The sequence below is a fragment of the Eumetopias jubatus genome, unplaced genomic scaffold (assembly GCF_037043125.1).
Source record: "Eumetopias jubatus isolate StellerSeaLion01/CBP00866 unplaced genomic scaffold, mEumJub1_p1.0 scaffold_9, whole genome shotgun sequence".
Taxonomy (NCBI): Eukaryota; Metazoa; Chordata; class Mammalia; order Carnivora; family Otariidae; genus Eumetopias; species Eumetopias jubatus.
The window spans coordinates 35,417,311-35,427,166 of NW_028274815.1; the positions used below are offsets into that span (position 1 = coordinate 35,417,311).

The following is a 9,856-nucleotide window of genomic DNA, read 5'->3' on the forward strand; positions in this document are numbered from 1 at the left end:
AGGAGTGGAAGGGAGGGAGAGAAAAGGCAGGATAGTCCACCCCCACCTCCTCCCACTGCCTTCCCCCCCCACGGCATCCATACTATCTAGGCCTGCCCCAGGGCAGCCCTTTCTAATTTTTTTTTTAAGCAATCTCTACACTGAACATGGGGCTCGAACGCACAACCCCAAGATCAAGAGTCACATGCTCTACCGACTGAGCCAGCCAGGCACCCCAGCACTTCCTAGTTTTTAGGGGCAGGATAGTCTCTATTTTAGCCTTGAGGTCATACACGTTCCCTTCTTCTTGGAGTTCCAGGGCTGGGTAACTGTGCAGGTCTGGTAGTCGCTCCATCCCTCTGGTCCCAGGGTGGCAGCTTGGATCAAAGCCCCTACTCTGGGTCTCCCTACCCAGTGGACCCTCGGTGGTGGTGGTGAGCAGGATCTGGGGCCCTGAATGCCACTCAAGGCAGCGTATCCTCAATCCCTGCAGGATCTCAGTGTCCCCAAGCTCCGGACCTACTGGTCTCTGCAATAGGGAGGTTCCAGCTCCCAGTAGCCTCACTCTGGTGAGTCTGAGGCCTGCCTGTGGCTGAGCAGGATCTGCCTCAGCAGAGTGGGGAAGTGATGAGCATCTTTCTCCCTAAGACATGTGCCTCAAGTCGGTGAAGTTCTTCATGCTCAGTTTCCCCATCTGTAAAATGGGAATGGCATACTAATAGCTCTCACACCTCCTAGTGCAATTATGTGCACCAGATGAGCTCTTTCTTATAAAGCGCTTAGAACCGTGCGTGGCAGGAAGAAGCTCTCCATATGTGCCAGCTCTTCTCCGCAGCCCAGAGCAAAGCAGAAGGCCCGGCATGAGCCAGGGCTCGGGGAAGGGAGACAGGAAACCTGGATCCCAGGTCCAGCTGTAATGAGCATATAGGCCATTCGGTCCTGGAAGGCCCCTGCCCACCCCACCTTCCCTCCTGCTCCTGTGTGTCATATTTTATTGGCTTTGGGGGCTTTTTAAAAAAATAAAATAAACAAGGGCTGCATGAAACCCCTAATATTCTGGTTAAGTTTTGAAACAGCTCAGAAATCCCCTCCTCCCCTTGTGAGTCAGTGGCAGGACGATAAGCAGAACTGCTAGTGGGCAGCCGCGAGAGAGAAATTCTGCAAAATAACAGCTGGGCGGCTCTGTGGCCCCAGGGATTTGACATACGGGCTCGAACAGACTTGACACGGGGTGCCGCTGGAGGGGCCCGAGGCCCGAGGGCCCTAGGGATGGGTGCCGGGGTGGAGGCTAAACCCTGAAAAAGATCACGGTGCCCACCCCCTGGCGTAATTTTAAATAAAAACAACTGTGAACTGTTAAATGAATGTAAAGAAATCCCACAAGACTGACTTTTCCCGTAAGGCGATTTCGATGCCCGTTTGGAAATATCAAATTCTTTCCAAGCAATTTTTTTTTCTATTTTGGTGCCTTAAGCACGTGCTCCGCGAACCAAGCTCGCGCCGGGTCGTCCAGACCCCGGCGGGCGCCCAGCGCAAGAGGGGCCACCGTAGGGGGCGCGGCCGGCGGCGCGGGGCGGGGTGCGGCGGGGGCGGGGGGGAATGGGGGGGGGGCGCCGCTGAGGGGACCCCAGGCCCACGGCTGCGGCCGGAGCCTCCCTCCGGGCGGCCGCGGTGCACCCCCACCCCTTCGCCCTGGGCTCACAAGACCGGGCGGGGGTTTCGGAAAGCGCTTTCCTTGCCCAGCCGGATCTGACTCAAAAGGGGGAGCTGGTTCAAACCGAAAGAATAATTCGGTTAGCCAAGGCCGCCAATATTTCTCCGGGACCCAAATTACTGCCAGGCAGGGAGCTCCCGAGCCCAAGCGTCGCTGGCCCCTCGGGCCTCGCTGAAAGCCCCTTGTTTCCACATAGTTCTTTTTTACCCCAGAAAAGGAGCCAGGAAGGGCTCGGGGAGAAAGGGCTGACAGAGGGGAGGGTCCTTCCTCCTGCCCCACAGGCTCTGCAGGCCGTCCAGGGCCAGTCAGGGATCCTCCTGGAGACCCAGATGCTTGGGGCGTTCTGGCAGAAGTGAGGGTGAACTCCGTCTACCTGCCCCAGTAGGCCCTGCCCTGGGCCCACCCTTCTCAGGTCACTCAACAAGTCCCTCATGCCTCAGTGTGTTTGCACGCTCCCTTCCCTCTTCCGTTCCCTCTCCACCAGCTTGCAAAGTCCTGTACACCCTCCTGGGGATAGAGGTGTGAAGCTCTTCAGAATTTTTCCTGGAAGTCTCATATTGACACACTCCTCGGGGCCTCTACCCCCTCTTCCAACAGGTCTGGCTTCCCATGGTAGAGACCAGTTTCAACCCAACTTGAAGAGAACCACTCAGGTAGCTTCAGCCTCCCTGACACTGGCCCCCTACCCTCAATGTCACTTCCAGGCCCCTTAGCTCAGCGGAGCTTGCCCTCTGACCAGCATCCTAGTGCACACAGTGAGGCCCAAATTAACAAGGTTTCTTTGAACTGTCATTAACCAGGAGAGAAACATTGATCTATATGTAGTAGTTAATCATTTTTTTCAGGCTGGACTGCCAAGGTGAAGTGGAACAGGTGGGGCCTAGGGGGCTCTCCTCATCCAGCTCGTGGATTCTGACATCTCCAGACCCCCGCTCAACTACCCAGCCTCTGCAGACACAGGAACTCTCTGGCTCAGGGACCCTGCTGGACTCAAGTTCATTCCGACCTTAGGACAGGTGTGGAAAGGAGATGCTGATGGTTCATCTTCCTGGGCCCCCAGAACACCTGGTCTGGGCCTCTTGCACTGCCCCCCCCCCCCCCAGCTCACTGCCTCAGCACAAAATTCGCCCTGTAAGCAGGACCATCGTGAGCTCTGAGGCAGGGCCAGGAACACAGCTGCTCTCACGCAGATGGTCCTGTAGACACAAGCGGCTGTGGCATAGAGGGCCTGGCTGATGCACACCACACACAAGGACAAGCACAGGACATGGCCAAGGTCAGGGACATGCGGGGTCGGCTGAGCATGTGAGGACACAGATGCATAGACACACATACACCCCTTGCAGGGCGGTGCTAGTGGGTGGGGCTGGCAGGACTGGGGCAGCATGGCCACTGATCTGTCAGGACACCAACAGTAGCCCTCTGTAGTTGCTAAATTGCAGGGAGGTCCAGAGAGGGGGGGAAGGCACCAAGGTGGCCCCATAGTGGGGGCCACTCTAGGGGCTTGGATCAGTAGCTAATATTGACTTTGAAGTATGTCTGTATTACAAATGGTTTAGAGGAGGGGGATGACTATTAATCCTGAGGGCTGAAGGGCGACCCTGGCTCCTGGGAGAAAGGTGGGAGCATCTTCATTTTAAGGAGCTGAATGAGAACTTAGGGTTAGGAAGGGGAGCAGAGGCGGTTCTGCCCTATTTTGGTACATTCTTGGAAGCCTCTCTGGCGTGGTTCCATTTTTATAGGGTTTCACATTGTTAAAGAGTTGTTAAAAAAAAAAAAAAGAATATATGGGGTGCCTGGCCAGCTCAGTCAGAAGAGTGTGAAACCCCAGTGATCTCGGGGTCGTGAGTTCGAGCCCCACGTTGGGTGGAGAGATTACTTAAATAAATATTTTTACACTAAAATATATATATATATATATGTGACAGACCTTAAACCTATAATATTCACTATCTGGCCCTTTCCATAAAAAGTTTGCAGACTCCTGATTTTATGGCTGGGAAAACAAAGCTCCAGAGAAGGAAAGCTACTGCCCAACGCCACACGGCGGCGGATTGGTGACTGAGCACTCTCCTGTGCGGGCAGGCTCCTGCTCTTTGTCCAGCATCGCAGCAAGTCCCGGGAGGTGGCCTGTCAACCCAGGGTCTACTGCTTGTGAGAGCCAGGGGGTGGACAGCGGACCCGAATGGATGCTTGTGCCTCAAATGGTGGTGGATGCTTCATCCCACTTCCCTGCCATTGCTCTGAAAGGAATATATTTTGCTACCTTTTATCTGGGAGTCCGGTCCAAGCAAACCACTGAATTCAGAGAATACAGTTGCTGATTTCTGTACATTTCCCCCACTGTGGTCTGGCCTGTTTACCAAGAGCTCTGTTAATCAAAATACCCGAGTGCATGCAGGCACAACCTATAGGCACATGTAGGGACATTCTGGGGAATTGATTTTTCTGGGTAACTGAGGGTTAACTGGAAACCTCTGTCCTTGTGCCTTATCGAAAATTTCTCTACAAATGGTGAGCATTTCCCCAACTTAGTATTTTGAAAAGTTCTACCACTTTCTAAATATGTGAGCTTGGTCGAATTACCTAACCTCAGTAACCTCAGTTTCCTTGTCTGTAAAATAGTGCCGAGCAATACCTCTCTAGGTTGTGACAAGCACTAGAAAGAGGAGCCATCTGTACTCTAGACATGAGGCCAATCTCCCTGCTGCTGTCTCTGCCTGTCAGAGGGACTGCAGGGATTTAGGATTCTGGTTTGGATGCTATTGTACATTCTGTACATGTTGACATGGAGATAGGCCAGAATTGGCATCAATCTGCAGTTTCTGTCCCAATGAAGTCCCCCTAAGGAGATGATTTGCTGCTTCCTCATAAAAGCCTGTACAGTCAAGGGTTGCCTGCAAGGACCCAAGGACTCTTGGTCTGGAGCCTAAACGTTGTCTTGATTTGAATTTGTCATGCCTCCTCTGGGAAAGTGTCAGCTGATGAAGGGTAGGGCTTGGGCTCAGGCTTCCAGGCATTCCATCCCACCCCCACCCTGTCCCATCCTCCCTGGACACAACTCAGGACCTACCTCCATGCCAGAGGGCCAGCAGGGAAAGAGACAGGGAAGGGGGAGCTTCTGGGGCCACTGAGAAGGCAGGAGGGGCATGAAGGTCACCCGGGTCTGGGGAGAAAGCTGGGCAGGCTCTGGATTCCCAGCAAGCGTAGGGAGATGGTGGGGGGCGGGGGGCACTTGCGGTCTCAGTCTTGGCCTGGTGCATTCTGGGGAGCTTTTTCTGATGGCCCCCAGCTGGAGGAGTTGAGGGGGCTGCCCTGAAGTGGGGAGCCCATGGGAGAATTGCTCTTGCTGGCTGTGGAGGGGTAGGAGGCAGCCATAGATAGGAGGGCAGCAGGCAACCAGATGCCTCCCCTTCCCTCTTGTCTGAACCCTGCTGCTTCAGCCACTTGCCCCCTCAGGGATGAGGCCAAAGGGCATGTTTGTGCTTTAAGCTGGAGGCACAGCACCCACCTTCAGTGAAAGAGAACAGACTCAGAGTCAGATCAACTCCCAGTCCAGCCACTTTCTGTGTGTGGCCCCCAGTATGCTACTTAGCCTCTGGGCCTCACTCTCCTTATCTGTAAAATGGAAAGACTTACCTTAGTGTTGATGTGAAGACAGTGGGATTAATGTGTGAAAAATCAGCCTCGTGTGGGTCACCAGCCTTACGACCTGTATCCTGCCCTCTCCTCAGAGCGGGACACCGTTGCTTCGGGCCCAGGGGTGGGCAGGGCCTTACGGACCCAGGGCAGAGCATGGTAGGCTTTGGTTTCTGGGGGACAAAGGCTTTCTCTGGTCCTCATCTGTGCTTGGTCCCGCCTCAGTTCCCCTCCAGCTTAGTCTGTCCCTAGACTCTCCACTTGCCACAGCCCACCTGGCACCCCAGGTCCTCATTCAGAGGCCTACCAGGCTGAGACAGGGCCTGCGGTAGACATCGGGGAGGGCTTGCTGTGGGGCGGGGCAGTCTCACTCCCTTTGGGCTACTTTTCTGCACCTGGAGAGGGCATCCCTGGGTACCCGGAGGCTTGCCATGGTGCCTGAGCTCTCGCACACCCAGCGGATCCAGCAGAAACTGGAGGGGTGGAGGAGGGGGGAGGGGAATTGAGCAATGATGAACACGTAGGTGTGCAAAGACAGAGTCACTGTGGGGAGGGGGAGGGAGATTGTGCAAAACGTATTGATATTAATATTGATAATAAAAAACCCACTTTGTATATGTATGGCACAGAAGAGTTCACAAGTGCTTTCCTACGCGAGCTCGTTTTCATCCTTGCCATAGTCCCTGATTTCAAAAAGCTGACAATTTTGTTTCCAGGGAAAGTTGTGAACAGCTACAATACGATGCTGTGAGGGCAATGTGAGCAGACAAAATTCCTAATCTGGAAGTACATAAAGGCAAGGACTTGAGCCAGGGTCCTAGAAATAGTAGGCAGTTCATGAATGTAGGCTAATTGGTTGTTAGTCGGGTACATGGCAGAGCCCTGATTTTAATGGGGTTGGCAAAAATCAATCAATCAATCAATCAATCCCCAGCATCTCTTGCACCTAGGGGTAGCCTTGAGGCCTACTGCTGGGTCAATGAGATGTGAGGAGTCAGCTGGGGGTTTTTAGGAGGGTTTGACTTTTCTGCCACAGGCCCTGTGTCTTCCTCTTTGTCACTTCCTTTTTTCTTCCTGCTTGGAAGGTGCAGTGGGTTAAAGCAGCTATCTTGAAACCACGAGGAAGAAAGCGACTTGCCAAGGAAGCAGAACAGGAGGCTGCAAGGATGCTGGATCCTGATGATCTGCTTGAGCAGCGGTACCAGCCTGGACTTCCCACTGCAGGATTTCTTGTCCTTTGAACAAAATGAGCCCCCATGTGGTTAAGCCACCATCCCTGGGTTTTTATTACATGAAATTCAATGCAATTGTCAATGAAGTCAGCGGGCAGGTGCTGGTGGCCCTCAGTCACCACACTAGCTAGAGGGCCCTGGAAAACTCATTTGCTCTGTCTCCTTGGCTTCTCTGTAAACCAGAAGTTGGATAAGATAATATTTGAGGTTTTTTAATTTTTATTTTAATTTTATTTTTAAAGATTTTATTTATTTCTTTGACAGAGAGAGAGACAGCGAGAGAGGGAACACAAGCAGGGGGAGTGGGAGAGGGAGAAGCAGGCTTCCCGCTGAGCAGGGAGCCCGATGTGGGGCTCGATCCCAGGACCCTGGGATCATGACCTGAGCTGAAGACAGATGCTTAACGACTCAGCCACCCTGGTGCTTTATTTTTCTTAAAGATTTTATTTATTTATTTGACAGAGAGAGAGCACAAGCAGGGGGAGCAGCAGGCAGAGGGAGAGGGAGAAGCAGGCTCCCCGCTGAGCAGAGAGCCTGATGCAGGGCTCCATCTCAGGATGCTGGGATCATGTCCTGAGCCGAAGGCAGTCGCTTAACCAACTGAAACACCTAGGTGTCCCCCGCCCCCAGAATGACTATTTTAACAAGAACATCTGGCTCTGCACCTTTCTGCTGCCTAACAAGCATACTCGTGCCTTCAGTTTACAGGTGCTGGTGGTTAAAGGAATTACGTCTAGCATTAGATTATGTTGAAGGAAAGATTATAATTTTTTTGGAATATAAATTAAGGGTTTATTACAAAATGCAAAATGTTCTTTTCTCATTGTCAGTGATTCAAGAAAACAAGGCCATGAGCCCTGGATGTGACTGGGGGCAAGAAGCCAGGCTCAGGAGCGGGCTGACGGGCAGAGGTTCACAACCTCCAGCAGGTGGGTATTCTCTAGCGCGGCTGCTACCCGTTCCTTATCTGCAAGCTGCTTGTTCACTGCATGCTCCGAGGCATGGGTCCCCGGTGCAATGTGCACATCCATCTTAAAACGCTGGGGAAGGGATGGAAGAAGCTTGACTTTGATGGACAGGCCAATAAGGGTGGCCCTGCTGCAATGTGGAATGGTGGGTGTGAAGGCCACGGCCACCGTGCTCTCAGGATCGCTCACCTGAACCCGGACTTGCTCTACTACGTTCAGTTCTTCCAGTGTCAGTGGATGCTCCGGGTCATTAATGGAGCGAATCAGATCGAAGATCTCGCGCGCGTCGATGCTGTCTGGAACGTGCTCGTCCTCCTCTCCTGCGGTCACCGGTCGCTCCCCAGAGCGCTCGTAGGCGAGGGGGTTAGCGTTCTCCAGGAGGCCGCTCCCCACCCCCCCGCCGCCCACCATCCCGAAACCCCACCGGGCCGCTGTAGGCGCGCAGGAAAGATTGTAATCTTAAGGCTTCTGGGTCTCTGGCAGGGGAGGCCTGGAATTGATCGCCCTTTGTTTAAAATCTGCCACTGTGATTGTGGTTTGCCGGTTTTTCCTTACAATTCTGTAAATATTTTGCTATGTATATTTTGAAGATATTAGGTACAATCAGGTTCAGGATTGTTTTAGTCTTTTGGTGAATTATTCCCTTTATCATTACATAGTGACTCCTTTTTCCCTAGCAGTGACTTTAAGTGGTCTTAAGGTCTATTTTGCCTGGTATTAATACTGCTATACTATCTTTCTTTTGATTAGTATCTGCTTAGTACAAAAATACTTCCAATATTTCTGTGTCAGTATGTTTTAGGCATAGCTGTGTAAAGAGCATATAGCTAGAGTTGTGAAAACGTAGTCCAAGAATCTTTGCTATATAACTGACCAATGTAGTCTGTTCACATCTATTGTCATTACTGATATATTTCAATTTAATTTGCTCTTTTATTTATCTTATATTTACCCTGCTCTTGCTTTGCTTCTTGTCTCCTTTTGCTACCTTCTGTGAGATTGGTCACATTTTCTTTATGCTCACCCCTTTTCCCTATATTGCTTTGGATATTGCATATTGTATTTTTATTCTTTTAGGGGCTAATTTACAGCTCTCTCATGCCTATCTGACTTAACAAGGGATGAAATTAATCAGTATCTTTACACTCTTCCCAAATAATGCCAAGGATCTTAAAAACTTCAGCTCCAGTTACCCACCTCTCATTTTCCATGCATTGTTATCTGTCTAATTTTATTTCATCTTATTTTTAACATCTCAAATTATTTATTATTGGTTGTGGTGGTATACATTTGTGACCTTTTTGTTCTATTTTTAGGTTTTAAAAATTTAATTCCAGTATAGTCAACATATAGTGTTATATTAGTTTCAGGAACAATACGGTGATACAATTCTATACATTAGTCAGTGCTCATCACGATAAGTGTGCTCTTCATCCCCTTCACCTGGTTCCCCCATCACCCCCCACCCATCTCCCCTCTGGTGACTATCCATTTGTTCTCTACAGGTAAGAGTGTTTTTTGGGAACAGAAGTGTCTGTTTGTTGGGTTGTCTCTTTTTTCCCTTTGTTCATTTGTTTTGTTTCTTAAATTCCACATGTGAGTGAAATCATATGGTATTTGTCTTTCTTGAGTGACATTTCACTTAGCATTATACCCTCTAGATCCATCCATGTGGTTGCAAATGGCAAATTTTAATTCTTTTTATGGCTGAGTAATATTCCATTGTACATATATCCCACATCTTCTTTATCCGTTCATCTATAAAGGGACCCTTGGAATGCATCCATCATTTGGCTATTATAAATAATTCTACAATAAACACAGGGAGGCCAAAATCAATGACTGTTGAGATTTATATACTTATACATAAGATTATCTTATGGTCTCTATTATTGTGGGTAAGCTGTCTTCAATCAATGTAATTATTGCTCCTTTTTAAGTAAGCCATGTTTTCGCTCTGATTCCTTTTAATGTATCTTTGGTGCTCTGCAGTGTCTATATGTGGATTTATTTTTATTTATCCTACCCAGGACTCAGTGTGCCTTTTCAATCTGAAGATTCATATCTTTTTTCCATTCTAGCAAAAATTGCATTCATTCAATCTGTTCTTCTTCAAAGCATCCTAATCCTTTACTATCATTTTTATTCCTTCCTTTATATTTTTAATGATTCTAACATCCTGATTTGATATCTCTTTCAGCTTGTTCTGTCATCCCAAATTCTTAGAGATAGTGATTTTTTTGTTTGTTATACTTGTCAACTCTCCTTCACAGTAGATGGTTTCTTCATGTGATTTGTACTTGGTGTTTGAGCTCATCTTCAGT

At 49.8% G+C, this 9,856-nt stretch overlaps 1 pseudogene; it reads right to left on the minus strand.

The window, feature by feature from the left end:
* Positions 1 to 7,432: 7,432 nt before the first annotated feature.
* Positions 7,433 to 7,943, minus strand: LOC114219668 (cytosolic iron-sulfur assembly component 2B pseudogene; annotated as a pseudogene).
* Between the last annotated feature and the right edge of the window lie 1,913 nt (positions 7,944 to 9,856).